General features: G+C 45.2%; 1 protein-coding gene across 34 annotated transcripts in view; it reads left to right on the top strand.

The window, feature by feature from the left end:
- The window catches only part of TCF7L2 (transcription factor 7 like 2), a 197337-nt gene that overhangs the window by 17089 nt on the left and 162409 nt on the right, over window positions 1-17839 (top strand). The gene's annotated exons all lie outside the window — the stretch shown is intronic.

A 17839-nucleotide genomic window follows, 5' to 3' on the forward strand; every position in this document is an offset into this window, starting at 1 on the left:
TCTGTCTGAGTTATATTCCTGTGATTGTATGTAACAAGAGTTAGCTTTTTTTTTTTTTTTAATTGCCATTAGTATTCAACAAGGAGTATGACACAATGCACACATCCTTTCTGTGTTATTGGATTTTTGGATTGCCTCCAATTTTCTGCTGTTATGAATAAGATCCTAGTAACATTCTCACCCCCATCCTTTGGAGAAATATGTGTGTCCATTTCTGTTCTTCGTATCCAAGAGTGGCCTTGGGGAGACACGGGGCAGTGAGTGTTTAGCTTTGCATCTATCTTTGGAGAGAGGGTTGAATGCCGGATTTCAGGTGTCGTCACCAAAGTGCCCTTGGCTGAGTGTTTCTGGGTGTGTGGGTGATACAGAGGAGGAGAGGGTAAAGTGAGCTAGGTGTGGTCGGAGGCCAGTTCGCCCTCACACAGCCCCTTGGCTTTTGGCCCCAGTTCCTAGGAACTCCTCCCACTGTCTCCATTAACCTGGGAAGGTTTTGCAGGCAGAATGCAGAGCTGGACTCGCACACTGTAGGCGCTTCCCAGAGAAGGTGGATGAGTGTTTGGGCCTCCCTCGTGCCTCCCCGAAGACAGCTCTTTGGAGACGCCTGTACTCATCATTATTCCAGCCTGAAGAGCAGTGTTGTCATCAAGGTCAAGACCCGCAGAAGAGATTTCCCTTGGTTTTCAGAAGGGCTACTTCAGAACCAATTAAGCCTTTGTTTTAAGAGTATTTTGGCCAAAGGTTGATGTTTTAACACCAAGTCAGATGTGATTTAGGAAAAAATAACTCCACACACAGCAAAAACAAACTGTGTAGACCTTTCATGGTTGTTTTCTTTTAAGATGTGAAGTGGTTTGTCCGTGTGTGCGCGCACACGTGTGCATGTGTGTGCACACACACGTTTGTGTGTGTGCACAAAGACAACCAGGAGAGGCTCCAGAAGAAATGGACCATTTCATTTGTTTACACAGCTGAGCTGCAGAGACTTTGCAGTGGGTGTTGCTCTGCCTCTTGTCCTCAGGCTTTTGCAAGTTCGTATCTGAGCTTTACCAAAGCATATCCCTTCTGCTTGGTCTTAGCGCTCACCTGCCGTGACTCAGTAAGGCCCCAAGGACCCTCCTCCAGGGCCAGCGGAGCTTTCTGAAGTCAAGGAGGCAAAGATAGAAACTTCAGAGTGTCCTGGCCCCCTCTTGGCCCCTTATTCCTCGATGTGAACTTGACATTTAGTCTCGTCCATGTTTTAAAGTTAAGATTCCAGACGTCCTGTGGGTTGCAGCCCACCTCCTTGTGTAGGTGGACCCTTGGCATTTGTGATGAAAATGGCCAGAGGTCAGTACCCGTGTCTGATGACGGTCTCTTGTGTTTTGGGCCTGTCCTTTTGCCATGGGTCCCACGGCCTTTCAGTTCTCAGGACGATTTGGTTCAGGGGCAGATCCGGGCTAAGTGGGGGGACTCCCAGAAACAACTGTGGTTCTTAGTGTACTCGCTGCCTCAGTTTTCCGTCACTCCGCCTGCTGCACCTGGCTGCGGGATTTCCTGCCTGCTTTCCTGCCTGCTGCCTGCCAGCGGAGAGTGAAGTGTGTGTGCGCGTGCAGGTACCTGGGAGAACGCAGGAGACACGGATGGCATTTCACCAGGGTAGTTTGACAAAGCCTCTGGATGCCAGGTCTCTTATTCAGAAGGTTCATTCATTTGCTGCAGTGGTGAGGTGTAGGCTAATGGTCTCCTTGAAGTCCATACCTCAGAATATACATTCATTCATTCAGAAATATTTATGGCACATTTAGTGTGTGCCAGGCCCCTGCAGAATTTGCAGTGAGCAAAACAGACAAAACCCCCTTGTTCCAATGGAACTTAAATTCTAGTGATGTTCTCAATGCTGATTTGTAAGCACCCCATTTCCCTGGGTCTGACCAAGCAGGCTTTGGGTGCGGTCTGGGAGTTGCATTTTTAATCAGAGTTTGGATTTTCAGCCTATTTCAGTTTGAGAATTGCTGCCCTACAGTCTTTTGAAATCAATCAGTCGATCATTTATTGGCTGCTCAGCGCCAGCTTAAAATTGAGGGCTGGCCAAGTGCTCAATTGGGATAACTTTTTCTCATTTTGAGTGAGAAACTAGATCGCCTGGAGGTTCAGATGAGCTCTAGGCCTTTGCTTCTCCATGGTTCTGTGAAGAGAGCCAGATACTTCGCAAGCCTCAAGAAGAGGCATTTCTTTGTTTATGCAAGAGTAGCTCGGACGATAATGTGCCTGGTCTTCGGGGCCAAAGGCGGTAACAACAGTTGATAATAATAGCAGCTTACGCTTTATTGAATTCTCCTGATGCCTTGGGTCTGGTGTTAAGTGCCGCATATGAATTATTTATTGATTCTTCATAACAACACAGAAGGAAACCCAAAAGATGTAGTTACTCTTATTAGCATCATTATCTCCCATTTTGTAAATTCGGATACCGCAGATATTTTGCCTAAGATCAAGGAATTAGGATTCAGACCCCAGCAGTCAGAAGGGAGAGAGATTATACCCGACACAGCGTTATGCTAACTGCTGTCTGCGGAAGATAATGCTCGAGGGTCCTGGGGTTTCCTTAAGTCACTGGCCACTGACCAGCTCTCCGGGCTGTACACGAAGGAATCAGAGCTGGGAACTGCTGGAAAATACAGAATCCTAGGTTTCACTCCTTGAAGATTCCCGTTCATTAGGCCAGCTCAGTGTTTCACAGACTTGAGCAAGCATCACCTGGAGGGCACCTTGGTTAGATGTAGAATATAGCCCCTTCCCCCCCAATTTTAGTTCTGTGGGTCTGGGGTTGGTCCAGACATTTGCAGCTTTCACAGGGTTTCAGGTAATGTGGATGCCCCCATCTGGCTAGAGCGCTCTGAGAACATCTGGGCTAGGGCACTGGTCCCCTCTGACTGAGGCTGCATGTCACAGTCCCTAGGGGAGCAGCAGAAACCATGATCAGGCTCTGCCCCAGCCCGCCTGGATTGGGATCTTTAGGGATTGGGGCCTGGACATCCCTGTTTTAAAAAAATTATTTATTTATTTGTGGAGAGAACAAGCTGGCAGAGGAGTGGGGTTGGGAGGGAGAATCTTGAGCAGGCCACCCAGACTGTGGAGCCTGACTGGGGGCTCGATCTCACAAAGACCCTGAGATCATGATCTGAGCTGAAACCACCCAGGGGCCCCTGAGGTCTCTTTTGAAAGGCAATGAAAATGAGGTACAAAGAGGTGATTCGTTCGTCTGAGGGCGGAGGGCCCGCCGCTGGGTGGAGGCAGGGCTGAGGTGAGAATGCAGGGAGGCCAGCGTGGCTGTGTGTCTGTCAGTCTGTCATTCAAGAAGTTACCATCTCCTTCAAGCTCATAGCAATTGTATTATGTTGACCAGATACAAGAAAACAATCTTGCTTTAAGGCTTTTACTTATATCTTTTTTTTTTTTTAACTTCTAAGTGTTCTAATTGTATCATTGTATTTGTAGGAGTTGAGGTATTTGTATCTGTTCATTCTCCACCCCATTATGGCCCCTCCAGCCTGGCCTGCGTGGCTTGGCTTGTATGTGAGCTGGTAAGGATGCAAAGGGAGGGTCTGGTAGTCCTGGACTGCAACAACCCAAAAGGATGAACACAGCTCTCCATCAGCCACGTGTGGGCCTCGGAGGGGCCATAGCAAGTAGTGGAGACGTCTGATCCGTGGCCATCAGCTGGCTGTAGGTTGTCGGTAACTGTTTGAGAGGTTGTGCTTTATCATACTTTTTTTTTAAGATTTTACTTATTTATTTGACAGAGACAGATCACAAGTAGGCAGAGAGGCAGGCAGAGAGAGAGGAGGAAGCAGGCTCCCTGCTGAGCAGAGAGCCCAATGTGGGACTTGATCCCAGGACCCTGAGATCATGACCCGAGCCGAAGGCAGCGGCCCAACCCACTGAGCCACCCAGGCGCCCCGCTTTATCATACTTTTTAAAAAGTTCCTGAGAATCATGAGGCTGTTTATGTTTAGTGAAGCACAGAAATTTCTTTTTTTAAAAAAAAGATTATATGAAGGAAGAGAGACAAGGTTAGAGACAGGGAGCATGGGTCGGAGGCAGGGGGTGGGCAGGGGGAGTGGCAGAGGGAGAAGCGGACTGCCTGCTGAATGGGAAGCCCTACTTGGGGCTCTGTCCCAGAACCGTGACCTGAGCAGATCTCAGACCCTTGACCTACTGAACCACCCAGGTGCCTTGAAGCACAGAAATATGTAAGTGGGTTGTGGCTTGCATGTGCAGCCTTGTCAAGCTTAGCACTTAATTTGTCTCTGGCGTTTGGTTTGGTGGCATGATATCAAATCCTGATTGGACAGATAAGTGGTTGCGATTTTTTTTTTTAATGATTTACCTTGAAATCTCAGCACATCCTTCAAGAAGACGTGGCAGCAGTCCATTACTCCTGAAGGTTCCACCAGAACCTTTGAGTGGCTCTCAGTGTGCTTAAAATTTGGTGAATAATACTATAAATAAATAATACTATAATACTATAAATTTATAGTATAAATACTATAATAATACTATAATACTATAAATACTATATTAATATATACTATACTACTATATACTATAAATTTATAGTATAAATACTATAAATTAAAACTATATAAAGTTTAAAAGCAGATACATGTACTATATAGCTTTATGTCTGTAACATGTTCTAGAAAGAAACGTTAGAATCCAACATTTGTGGACACTTAGAAGTATCTTCATAAAACCCCTCGTTTTTAAGAGATGCACCTGGAACCATACTTGGTTATGTCAGATTCTCCACCGACGGAGGCCTGCACTGGGAATGGCCGTCTCTTTGCCATAGGCTGGTGGTGGGGGTGGGCGTAATGGGATGGCTCAGGCCATGTCTCTCCACCTCAGCACTGTTGACTACTTGGGCCAGAAAGTTCTCATCTCACAGGGGACTGCCCTGTGCGTTGTAGGATGTGTGTTTAGCACCATCCCTGGCCTCTACTGTTTTCCTGCCACTGGCACCTGTTAAAAATGTCTGTAGACCTTGCCAAATGTCCCCTGGGAGTCCAGTCCCCTCACCACCCCCGTTGAGAACCAGAGGTTTAGTACAACAGTTGGAAGCATGTGCCCTGCCACCGAGACTCTGCTGGTAGGACCTCTGAGTTTGAAAGGGACCAGGTACAAGAGGAAGTGGATGGGTTCAGCTCCTGCTGCTGGCAGGTTCCATAACCTGGGTTTGGGTCCTACTTCCATCAGGCCTCAGTTTCCTAACCTGTAAAATGGGGATCGTGGTTGTACCTGTTTGCAGAAGGCAGTTGGGAGAAGGAATGAGAGCTCAAGCGTGTGGGCAGGCAAGCGTGCACAGAAGAGCCCTGAAAAATACAGGCCGCTCTTTCCTCTGCCAAGAACTGTGTGAGGTCCCTGTTTGCAGGTTTAGAATACGGCTGCGCCCGACACGCATTGTATATTTTTTACTTCCTGTCAGAAACCTCACACATGATAAATTTGATAACCTGGACTATCTTTGCTGCGTAACAAAGATTTATGACTCCTGTTGGTTGCCGCTTGCGTTTCTCTTGTGTCACTTCAAAATTCTGCTTGGTCCTTGTAACATCTGACTAGAAGCTAAGCCCTTCTGAGATTGTGTCTTTCTCACCTTCACATCCCTAGAGCACCTTGCAGAAATGCCTAGGACGTTGCACGTGGACAACCGGGGGTGTGTATGTGTTTAAATAGTGCAGGCTGAGGGCAGAAAGGGACAGAGGACACAAGTGGGTTGGGTGACTGTGTACTAGAGGCAGCTGTTTGCATTTTCCTCTTAATAGCCCCTTTATAACATGATGGGCAAATATATATCCATATATAAAATGATATATATCCTCTATATTATAGAGAGGATGTATATAAATTATCTTTTGTACTCAGTGAAGTAATTTGAAATGGACCTTCAACCCCTTTGCTAAGTTGACCTTCTTTCCTGGTATCTCTCAGCCTGACCTCAGCTGTCCTCGCTGTATCTGTTTGCACCCGGTGTCACGGACTGTGGCATCACTCAAATAATGGTTAACCATGGTTGGACTCTTCTGTATTTTCTAACATATGTATGTAATATAAAAATACATAACTTGATATGTTATGTAACAAACTATATATATAAATGTAATATAAATATATAGTATATAATAAATATATATATAAATACATAAAACATATTTATATGATTGTCTCCTAATTTTCAAATGCTTGGAGGTTAGTTTTTTTTTTTTTTAAAGATTTTATTTATTTATTTATTTATTGGAGAGAGAGATCACAAGTAGGCAGGCAGAGAGAGAGGGGGGAAGCAGGCTTCCCGCTAAGCAGAGAGCCCGATGCGGGGCTCGATCCCAGGACCCCAAGATCATGACCTGAGCCGAAGGCAGAGACTTAACCCCCTGAGCCACCCAGGCGCCCCAGTTAGTTGGTTTTTAAAAGCAATGTTAGCTTTTATTTTAAAAGGATAAGTAGTGTCCCCCATTGGATCATATTGTATTCTCAGACTGTGTCAACTGTTACTTATTCCTGTAGGGAACTTCAAAAAAATGTAAACAAGTGTTTTCCTACTTGTGGTTAAATGAACCTGCACGAGCAAATTCACTCCTTTTTATTCCCAAACCTGTGCCTCCCGGAATTTTGAGGATGAGATGAGACACCCAAATAAATAGCTTTGGTTGGAAATCAGAAGTTGTCCACGACTGGGAGACGGGTGTGTGTGTGTGTGTGTGTTTGTGTGTGTGTGTTGGTGACCCAGCCTGGGGGGACTGGGGAATTCTTTTCACCAGAACTTCGGTGAGGCTGCCCCATAGGGAAGAGAGTCTTGTGATAGTTTCTGAGTTGATTCGGGAAGCATTGTTGGTGATTGAAATTGAAGAATTGTGAAGACAATTCATCTTGAGGAACAGAGAACATCGGGTGTGAGCCGGGCTGCTGGGGAACAGACATTGACATACGGGCCGTCATCAAACTAATTGTTGTTTGAATTACCTGTTATGATCCGATGACAAATCTGCCTTGCTCCTGCCACTGGAGCAGAAAATGTAGCTTGAATTGGCGTGATGTTAGCAAGTGTAAACTGTACTTCAACAAGATGGATAAACCCAATTATGGGGCAGACCTGTAGAGAGAAAATCCATTTAAATCTCGTAATGTTAAGCAGAGCTGTGTTTAATTCATTTGGACCAATTTGGGAATGATGTATGAGTGTTGGTGAACATTAGTCAAAGGGGGAACCACCTGGGGGAAAGGGATGCGCCTGGGCTGCCTGCTGCCCTGGGGAGGCCGCTGGGGTGTGGGCTCAGGAGCCTGCGCTAATGGCGGGGGAGAGCAGAAATGACAAAACGATGTACTGAGTGCTGCTAGGAGAGCGGCCCAGTGTAAATGAACCAATAAGGAGAACATATGAGGCAGAAATGAAGAAGGTGTTTTCCCTCAGTGTTGTTGACAGTCCAAAACATGAAGGAAATTCGAGGTTCCTCTTCTGTGTTTCCATTCCAGATACCCTTCTGGCTTTTTCCAAGCCTGTGACACGAGGCCTAGGAAATGCTCTTTATTTTTGCTTACTGAGGATTGAAAAGAGAGAGAGAAAAGGGGCAGCTTCATTTAAACTGATAATCTTGGGGCATTTGATTCTCTATCAGAACCTAGTTAAAAGGGGATGATTACTCTGAAATGTATAATATATAATATTATGCATAATTGGAAGAGAGTTTGGAGGGTTTTGTCTATGTAATTTTTTTTTTTTTTTTTTTTTTGTAAGATAACTAGGGAGCAGTGACCCAGCCTTGCATGTAGTGGATGGTTAATATATACTGATTAAATGAATGAAAACATTGAACTTTGCAGAAGTAACTTTTGGTGCTAAATGCTGGTATTTCCTACACCTCAGACTCATTAGGGTATATAAAGACCTTAGGATCCCAGTTTCATCGGATCAATTCCTGGGAGTTTACATTCTCAGGAATTTTACAATTTTATGTGAAAAGTTACAGTTTTACTTTTTATTAAGGCTTCTGTGTTGTTGGTTTTGCTAAGGATGTTTTTAAAAGACAATAACTTCCTTTTATTTTGGAAGGTGCTGATAAAGCCACTTAATGAGTTGTCTGTGTGGGTTTTTTTTTTTTTTCCCCTTTTGGCTTGGGCATTTTCTTTCTTTTCTTTTGTGGAATGGACTGGACTTGGAGACTTGGCTTGTTGCAAGGAGAATCTAAAGACTAGAGTGCATGAGGAACTTGGCAGTGGACTGCCAAGAAATTCATGGTTATGCACTTTTGCCCCCAGTGCCCATAAATCTAGCCATTGGGAATGCTGGGTGTGAATGAAGGTTACAGCCCTGAGTTTTTCTCTGTAATTGGGGTACAGTTCATTGTATGGGCTTGTGGTGTACATTTAGCGTCTACTCCAGGCCAGTTCTTTTCTCCTAGAGACAGATTTGTTGGGATTTTCCTTTCTGGCTTTCTCCAGCTTTCAACTCCATTGAAAAACCGAAAAAGGGATGATAATTAAAAAGAAAAAATTAAGACTTTCCAGTAATGATTCAACACTGAATGCTGAGAATCAGATTTGTAACAAATACAAATATATTTGTAAAATATATTTACAAAATATTTTGTAATATTTACAAAATAGTAAACTCTTCCAACCTAGTTTACTGATAGAATCTAGGTAAAAAACACTTTGGGATAATTTAATCTACTCTTGCCAGAAAAACCATCAGCACACTTAACCCTAAATTTAACCTGCCTGATGGTCAACTTCCAGTTCAGAACAAGGAAGTAATGCGATTAAACTGGAACCCAGAAGAAATATTGTTTGAACCTGAAGATCTTTGCTTTGGAAGAAGGAGCATCTCTTGTGGCCCATGGGTTTTATGGGGGGCTCTGTCTGGGTAGGCTGAAAAGCAGTTATCAGATTTATACTCCTGAGCTTGTGGTATAGACCATGTGAATTGAGCAGGCAGTGATTATGGGGGTTTCTGGAGAACAGACTCTAAAGGAAAAGAAAGCAATCCACTTCGTGGGTAGAATGACCTGTATGTGTTAGGGATGAATCTGTTCAGAGCCCTGGAGGGTTGCTTTCTTGATTAACTTATTACCTTCTGGTATTCTAGCAGAGCTGAAATCTTGCAAGGAATGTGTGCAAACAGGAATTTTTGTCCTTTTGAATTAGATCCTAAGAGGTAGTAAACATATAGCAAAAGACCTACTGAAATAGTGAGATAGTATCAACTCTTTAGCTTAAAATAAATTATTTTCTGTAGAATTAAAAAAAATTAGCTTCCCTATGATATCAAGTTCTAGATAAGGGCTTATTGATGTATGGAATCTATAAGACTCAATTCAGAATTGTTTCAGGACTCGCAAAGCTCTGAACTTAATTCTTATCCTTAAAATCAAAACCAAACCTCCCCTCTTCCCTCCTAGTCTTCAGTTGCTTAGTTTTTCTTCCATAATCCAGCGGCTTTTGTTTCTTAATCATTGCCAAAGAAGCCAAGAGTTTCCCCGTTAATTCTAAAAAAGCCCTCATCGACCTAGGGTATGCAGACATTTTTCTTGAAAGAGAATCCAGAGGAAGGTTTGGAAATGCCGCTCAATAAGGGATGTGTTTACCAAACTCCCAGCATGCTCTATGCACCCTGTTTTGTTTTGTATTTTAAAAAAAACTTGTCACTGTTGTCACATTTTCATAATGGTGAGTGAAAGCAGATGACAAACATCTCCCCATAGCAGGAAGACCTGCTTTGTGAAGCGATTTGTTTCCAAAGAATTGACACTCAGGGCTTGAATTCTGTAGTGAGGAAAAGGCCAGTAATGTGGTAGCCCTCTTTCCTTGGGAGAGGTTGGGCCCCTCCCCACCCTCTCCCCCCACCAAAACAAAACAAAACAAAACAAAACAAAAACAAAGCTCTCTTTTGCCTAGGTCGCTTTTCAGTTGGTTTACATTTGGCAGTTTATCTCCCTCAGAAAATAAATGTTAATGAACTTGTCATTCCTCTGCAGACCTGCTACTTCTGACCTGATTTTGTCGTTTTAGGAGAGTTGAGGAAGAAGCGCACCCAGAGAGTTGTTTTTGTAGCTTGGGGTGGGTGTCCCCTGCCGTCCACGACTGTTATTTAACAGTAATGAGTTGAGATTTGTTTGGGGCTTCCTTCTTCCACCCTTCCTGGGTTTTTTGGCCCGGCTGGTCGTCCGCAGGCCCCTGGTTTACACGGACGAGAAAGGAGCCCCCCCCCCCCCCCCGGGACTTACGTGTGGCCAGGAACAGAAGCGCCGAAGTGGAGAAAGTGTGCACCCAAACCACACACGTCATGCAAAGCAGATACGGTTTTGATTTCGGCCTCCGTGGTTCTGTTATCATTTCTTTTTCCGTGTGAGTGGATTTTTATCTTTGGGTCTGACTTCTGCTTTGGTTCATGGTTTGTGGTTTGCATTTGCCATCACAGCTCATGAGTTTGGCTGCTTGGGAGGCCGAGTGGCCCGACGAGGAGAGGGAGCCCTGGGCTGCCATTCCCAAGGAGCATGGAGGCTGTAGATCTCTTGTGGTCGGATCCCTGGCGAGTTGCCGCAGAGCCATTGTCATTGTTCTTGTCCTGGATGCTCAGCTGTCACACGCTCCCCCACCTGGGGCTTCTTCTCTCTCTTTCTGTGTTACTTACATAATGCCTCCAAGGACTATTTTGGAAACATCTAGACCAACTTGTGATTGATCTTCCTGTTCTGTGTATTTCCCCTGATTCCCCTGCTCTCCTCTTATCTCCTTTGGCAGGAAAGAATTTTTTGCTCATTAACAACTTTCCAGGTCAGAATTTCCCCATAAAGTATGAACTTTTCTTTATTCCGGTATTTGATTTCCATCACCTTTTTAATTAATTTTTTTTTTTTTTTTACATAAAGCTAAAAAGTTGAAATTAGGCAAATTACTTAATTGCCCCATGCCTCCGTTTCCTTATCTGTGAAAAATGGGCTTTAATAATAGGACTTGCCTGCTGGGCGGGTTATTGTGAGGTTACCGAGAGGGGGTCAGCCTAGCACTTGGTGTGGGAGGAGGGTGTTGTGGTTATTCCTGTGACCAACAGGATGTCCCAGGAGCCCCAGCAGTCCCACGTAGATGGGGACAGTTGGTCACCCCAACAACACCGTGCCTCCACTCTTGCCCAGTTGACAAGTGGCCTCTCTTGTCTTGGTTTTCTTTCCCCTCCCCCCTCCTCCCTCCCCCCCAAATAATCGGTTTCTCCTGGGAGGGAGTGGGCGGAGAATGAGGAGGCCAGGGTACCTTTTGAAGAGTGTTGGGGGAAAGAGTTTGTTGTGACATAATTTATCTCCCTGGGGAGGACAGACAAAAACCTATAGGGGAGACTGGACTTGGCTTCTGATGGGCATGAAATTAGTGACAGCAAGACAGGAATTTGTGGCCTTTTAGCTATAGTGTCTGCTCTCTCCCTTGGTCCCATTTCTGTGGCTCAGAACTTCATTAAAAAAAAAAAATAGATTTAAAAGACGTCCTCTTTGGTGTTTGAAAGGCAGAGGGCTGGCTCCTGGCTTGCAGACCTAATAACACTTACTTCTTTCTTTACGAGGGAGTTTCCTCGGGCTGCTGTGGCCGGGCTATTGTTTGTCTGCTCTGGTAATAAGCGTGCAACAGCCCCTCCTCCTGCAATTTGCCTCAAAGACAAGCGGCTAGTGGGTTCCTAGGGCTGAGAGACCTTGGGAACCTGTGATTGGAAGCTCGCTGCCAGAAGAAGGGGCCATGCCTGTGTCTGTCCACCGCTCGGTTGGCTCGGTTGGCTCGCTGCGCCTTACCTGGGGATGGGGGGCGGGGCTCTCCAGGGCAAGACATCAGTGAGTGGACGGCAGCTCAGGCCAGGTCGAGCTGAAAGTTGGAGAAAAGCGATGCAGGAAGGAGCTGGAGCTCAGGCGTATGTCCTCAGTGGTGGTAAAGTAAATGACACCGATTTCCCCACTTGACTTGATGGCAGCTGTAGTATCTCTAACACCTCTTGGTTCCCGGAGGTCCAGCCCGGACCCCTGTCATTTGCAGGCGGCTGAGTGAAAGCACAGTGCGTGGCGCTGGTCCCTGCTTCTTGCCAGCTTTCTTGAGCTTCTCCGAGGGCAGCGTGCACAGAGATGGAGGATGATGCATGGGGAGTCAGAGAACACTCTTCATCAGTGGACTTTTCTGCCCTCACTCCCCTTTGGCTTGGGAAGGGGTAAAGCAGTGGTCTGGCCTCGTGACTTCCCGCCACGCCTCCCCTCCTCTTAAAAAAAAAAAAAAAAAAAAAAAAAAGCACTTGTATTTTAGCCTTCTTTGTTAATCAGAAAGCTTTGGTATTTTTGTTGGCAGGGGCCAGACCTTTGTAGCCCTTCAGTGGCCTTAGGCTGTGGCAGGCCTTTACCTTTTCTCTCCCGGCTGGGGTGGTTTGTCTCGGCATCCTGGTGGATGGAAGGACTTTCGGCAGGAGTGGTGCCGCACCTTTGAAATCGGTTAGTTCCTCCAAATGATGATTTATTCCACACCTGTTAGAAATATCTTAATTTATTTTATCTAACAGTTTCCTCCCCCTTTTAGTCCTCCCTCCCCCCACCAACCAGACCCCTCCCGACCCCCTCAACCCCTCCATAGCTTCAGTGAGAGGAGACCTTTTTCTCTGGGGAGGACTTTGTCTAGGATATGGCTGCGCGGAAGAATTAATTAAGGTTGAGGACGAAGCTTAATAATGACAGTTAGGGGCCCAGGAACTCAGAACACTGCTAGGTCTGCAACTAAATTATCCGCTTGTAGATAACCTACTCTCTGGGTCTCAGTTTGCCCACCTGTGAAATGCCTCTACAGGCTTTACGCAGCGGCAAGACCCATTAGCAGCCACAAGAGTGCTGTTTTATTTGGAGTTCATCGTTTTTGCCAGGACAAGGAGGCCTTCTGGGGTGATGGATCGGAGTCCTGGCAGTGATGTGAGACCTACCCTGGCTCTCAAGACATACCCATTTATTGCATGTGGGACCTTGGCCACTTACTTAACCTCCCTGAGTCTCAGTTTTATCTGTAAAATGGGCGTCTTGGAGGATTAATTGGGATGACCTACAGAAGAGCCCCAGCACAGTGACGAGTGGGGAGTACAGAACAGCAGTGGTTCCTTGTAGAGAGAAGGGAATGACATCTATAATCCCAGCAAGTTGAAACTGCTGTTGCGTACTTGGTCCATTTTGCTACTAGTGAAGGCCAAGTGGTCAGATGTTGTGGTTGATTTTGGTTTTAACGTCTCTGGTTAAATTTCTTCTTCTGAGAAGAAATTAAAGATGAGTGTATTCTACTTGTCTGATAGATATCAAAATAAGACTGAAATGAACTTCGGCACCCTTTCGTGGAAGGAAGCGAATTCCTTGCTATTCGGGTTTTAACTCCTATTTTGAGCTGTCCCCTCCCCCCAACACATATATAAACACATACATTGATTTCTTTCTTTTTTTTTTCTGGTATTACTACAAGGATCAGTTTCTTCTGGCCTCCTTCCAGAAACAACATGCCTGTCTTTTTTCATCGTTGAGGAAAAACAGTCTGAAGGCACCATAATTCCTTAAATTGGATTTCAATTCTTGATCCCCTTATGTTCGGTAAACAGAGTGATCTATGAAACATTGTTTAGCAGCAAGAAGCTGGCAGCCTTGTATTTTTTCCCCCCAGAAGGGAAAGCAAGTGTCCGAGCCTGGGGGTGGGGGGGGTGCGGCAGTGGGTGCGGTTCCCTGGAGGTGAATACCCACCTTCATTTGGGATGAAGACAGGAATCCCTTTCCAAACAATGCTAGTGGAAGTTGGGAGGGCTGCCTGTGAGTGAGCAGAGCTCAGCCTGTAGTGTGTGTGTGTGCGCGTGTGCACGTGTGTGTGCACACCCGCGTGGGTGTGCAGTGCTTATTAACTCTTAGTGCCACGGGCAGCTACCACTTGAAAGCCTTGGGTTTCCTATATTCAAATCAAAGGCACCCAGAAGCAGAGATAAAGGGGACGGTGTGATCTTCAAAGATGAGGGAATAAAAAAAAACTAGTGGGGAATATTTTCTGGGTGATTCTGCTCCCCACCTTTTTAAAAGAAATATGAAGAGTGCCAGTGCTTCCTCTCACTTGGTGGTTAGGCTCTGGTCAAGCCATGTAGCTTTGTAGCACAAGACTGATGACTTGCAGAAAGCAAAATGACAACATCTTGGGCTGCTTCTGAGCTTGCTGGGAGAGTGAGTCTGTCAGTTTCTCGGGTTCTCTCTCCCTCTCTCGCCTTTCTTCCTTTCTTTGAGCTAGTTTCGCTCTGAGAGTGCAGACTTGGCACCCACTTACCCAAGAACTGATTAGTTCCTAAAAGAAGCGGTAAGTTGATTGCTTACAGAGATGATGTAAGCTTTGCTCTGGGGTACATCAACTTGGATTTCTCATGCTTTATCTTATAAAGCCTAAATTAACAGCTGGTTTGGTTTGAGTTCTCCGGGATCTGACTAAGGGATTAGAGTCCATTCTCAAGTGAGTCAATCTAGTTTAATTTATTTCAGGTCTATCAAAAAAGATCAATCAAAGCTCTTTTGAAAGTAAAGCTATAATCGGCCTCCACACTTAGAAGTCACTGTTGTTGCACTTGCTGTTTCTCTCTGGTGGAGAAATGCTCGGGCTGTGGTTAAGAGGATGCATTAGAGCATTTTCTTCGTACCTCCCTTTCTTGAGGCCTCCACTCCTCCCTGGGAAGATGCTGAGAAGCTGTCATGGTTGAGAACTCCACCCAGGTGATTGCCGCATGGACCTGCTGCTCCCTTTTCTCTGGTGATGCTGGACCCTGGTTTGGAAATTGCTAGTGCAGCCTAATGTAATACCTGGACCTTGACATTTCAGGTCTAGCCCATTCCACATCACTGGTTTTGTTCCTGGGCTTTTTTCTTGCAGAGATGGGTGGGCGAAAACCTGCACTGAATTCTTTTTTTTATAAAATGTCTACAAGCAAGGAGTTATTCACAGTTATCAGCTATGCTCGATCTAGAGTTTTGTGAGCACTGGAGGCTACAACCTGAGTTGTCCATTTCTTTTGGGTTTCTATTTTAAAAATACTTAATTGAGCATCTACTTGTAGCTAAGAACTCTGCTGAATGTACACGCTCTATCGAGAAATATCAAGAATAAGGAAGTGGTTTAGAGCTTGAATCTAGAGTCAGATAGACCCACCTTTGGATCCTGGCTTTGTTGCTTAGTGACTCTGTACGAGCTTGAGCAAGTGCTTCCCTAGTCCTTTGTTTGCTTGTCTGTAAAATAGGCAGAAGAAAAACATCTCTGAAGGACTGTTATAATAATGACATGAAATGTTACTATATCTTTTGTTTTTAATGAAAAACCACTTTAGGGGAGATACCAGGGAGCCAAAGCTATTTTCCTCTTAAATGTGTCACACAGAATCAAATATTTATTTGGGGTCTGTGAGGTGTCCGTGGCTCTGGGGATGGTTAGGTACAACGACATAGTCTCTGCCGTGTAGGAACGTACAGTCTGTCGCGAAGAGAAAATTCTTCGCAGACAAGGGTGTCCAGAGCTGTGAATCCCTCTGTCTTATGTGCCACTCAGCTTGGTCAAAGGGATGCTTTTTTTGGTCTTTCTTCCATTTGACTGAATGAAAACATGGTGGGGCATTCTTCATCTGCCTTCCATTGATGGTTCCTGTCGGCTGCTCACCCTCTGCTTTGAACCTTGGCATTAGCGCTGGTGCAGATGTGAGTCTAGCTTCAGTTCTTCCAGCTACGAAATGGGGGGGGCGTTATTTCATGGCCCGTGTGTGTTAAGGATTGGGAATACCTCATTTTTAAGGTATTCTTGTGGATTTATTATGTGTGGGGACTTAACGCTTTGTTTATTTAGCCTCACTGCTCCAGAAAGAACTTTGATATTAGTAGCAAAAGTAAAAAACAGATTAGAGTTTGCTTGTTGGGCTCTTGCTATGTGCCAGTTTCTAGAACATTCTATAGGTTTGTAAACCTGTTACTGCAACTTTCTACATCATCCCCATTATACAACTAAAGGAAACTAAAGAATGTTAGGGAACTTGCCCAAGGGTACATGGCGGGGGCGGCCCCGGGGTTTGAATCTGGGTGTTGCATGATGCTGGGGCCCTGCCCTGCTCTACCCTTAACTGTATTGACATGAAACAAGGAGCTTGCTGTTGGGAATCTAGTTGGGTTTTTCTGTGAAAATTCTAACATGGCCTTGGAGCGCAAATCAGAATCCTTTTGCAGGCGAGTGATTGGATGTGGGTACCTGTGTTTCCCTCTAAAAGGAGAGCCTCTTTTTCCTTCCACGGTCCAGGTCTGGCGTATATCTGGATCTGGGCCGCTCTGGAATTTCTGCCTGGCGCGAGTGGCTGAGTCCTTGCTCGTGAACCCGCAGGACGCCAGGGAAGAGTCAGCAACCTCACGTGTGCCTCTGCTTCGCAACCTCTCCTTCCTGTCTCTGCCTCTGGGGTTAACCATTAAAAAAAAAAAAAAAATAGCCACAGCACTTTTAGAAAGTCACATGCTGGGTTTCTGTATGTCCTCGAAACTGTCTTAATTCATTTTCCCCTTTACTCATACTGGAGTAGAAAGAGAGAAAAAATTGATAGTCAATGCTAATAATTGTGGCATGTAATGTAATTGGAAGTGTTTCATTGCCAAGCTCATGAGAGTTTCCGGCTTCATCTTCGGGCTTGGATGTAGCACTAGACTTGCCTTGAGTGTCTTGTGCAAGCCTTTGATGCAGGTAGACCATATTATAAATAGGCGCGTTGCTATGGTGAGGATGGCAGTCCTTGCTTGCTGTGGGTAACCTTTTCTACCTTCTCGGACACTGTTTTAAAACACAGCAGCGTGATAGCATTTCATTTAATTTGAACCAAGGTGGGGTGGATGAATTGGGAGATGGAGGTCTTCAGTTTTTTTTTTTGGAGGTGATGTTTTGGGGTTTTCTGCTCACCTGGTACTGTGGGATATTTTGCAGATTGGGTCTGTCATTATTTATTTAGGAATATGTTTTCTAATGGATGGGGTGGGGGATGGTGGTGGGCAGAAGGCTGCTTCTCTTCCCCCTCCTTCCTTCCCTGAGCATTTCTGCGAATTTGTTGGCTTTGATGCCCAGCAGCTCATACAGTGAAATGAAGGTTGAGGTTGGCATGAAATGAAATGGTAGAAATGATTATTCCTGGTAGCGTGTTCTATTACTGTTAATAATATAAAGACAATTGCCTGCCTCTCAAGACTCCCGCACATGGGTAACGGATAGTTATTTCTCCCCGGAATCAGACACATAGCGATGGGGGAACTGGAGTGTTTTATTAGTGGTTGTCCTGCACATCCCCAGGGTAACTCGGTTGAGACATGGATTTATTTATTTTTTTCCTCTTGCTTGAAGGGTAACTTTTAATTATATCCATCAAATGTCAGTGTAGTTCGGGCTTGCAAAATTCATTTCCTCCCACCTTTTCCCCACCGTACATCCCCATCCGTTAAATTTTTGGACAGATGTGGCATCTTAGGATCCGAAGGGATATTAAAAATGAACTCCTCAGCTTACTCTACTTCTTTGTCTCCCAAGTCTCTTCCTCACCTTAAAAATGGGAATAATATTCTGTACTCCTCTCAGTGGATAGTTTCGAGCACCGAAAGGAACCTAGTTTGATGGAAGCCCTCTGGGGAGAACAGAGTTACCAGGCAGGCTTTAAATTTGAGACAGTTCGCCATCTTTTGGTCCAGTGTCTGAATCCTGTGTTTTTACAGCTCAGAGCTGCCTTTCCCTTCTTAGAACTCTCCCATCAAGGTGGCCTCAGGAACCCTCAGGT

Source organism: Mustela nigripes, chromosome 4 (genome assembly GCF_022355385.1).
Source record: "Mustela nigripes isolate SB6536 chromosome 4, MUSNIG.SB6536, whole genome shotgun sequence".
In the NCBI taxonomy this organism is placed as follows: domain Eukaryota; kingdom Metazoa; phylum Chordata; class Mammalia; order Carnivora; family Mustelidae; genus Mustela; species Mustela nigripes.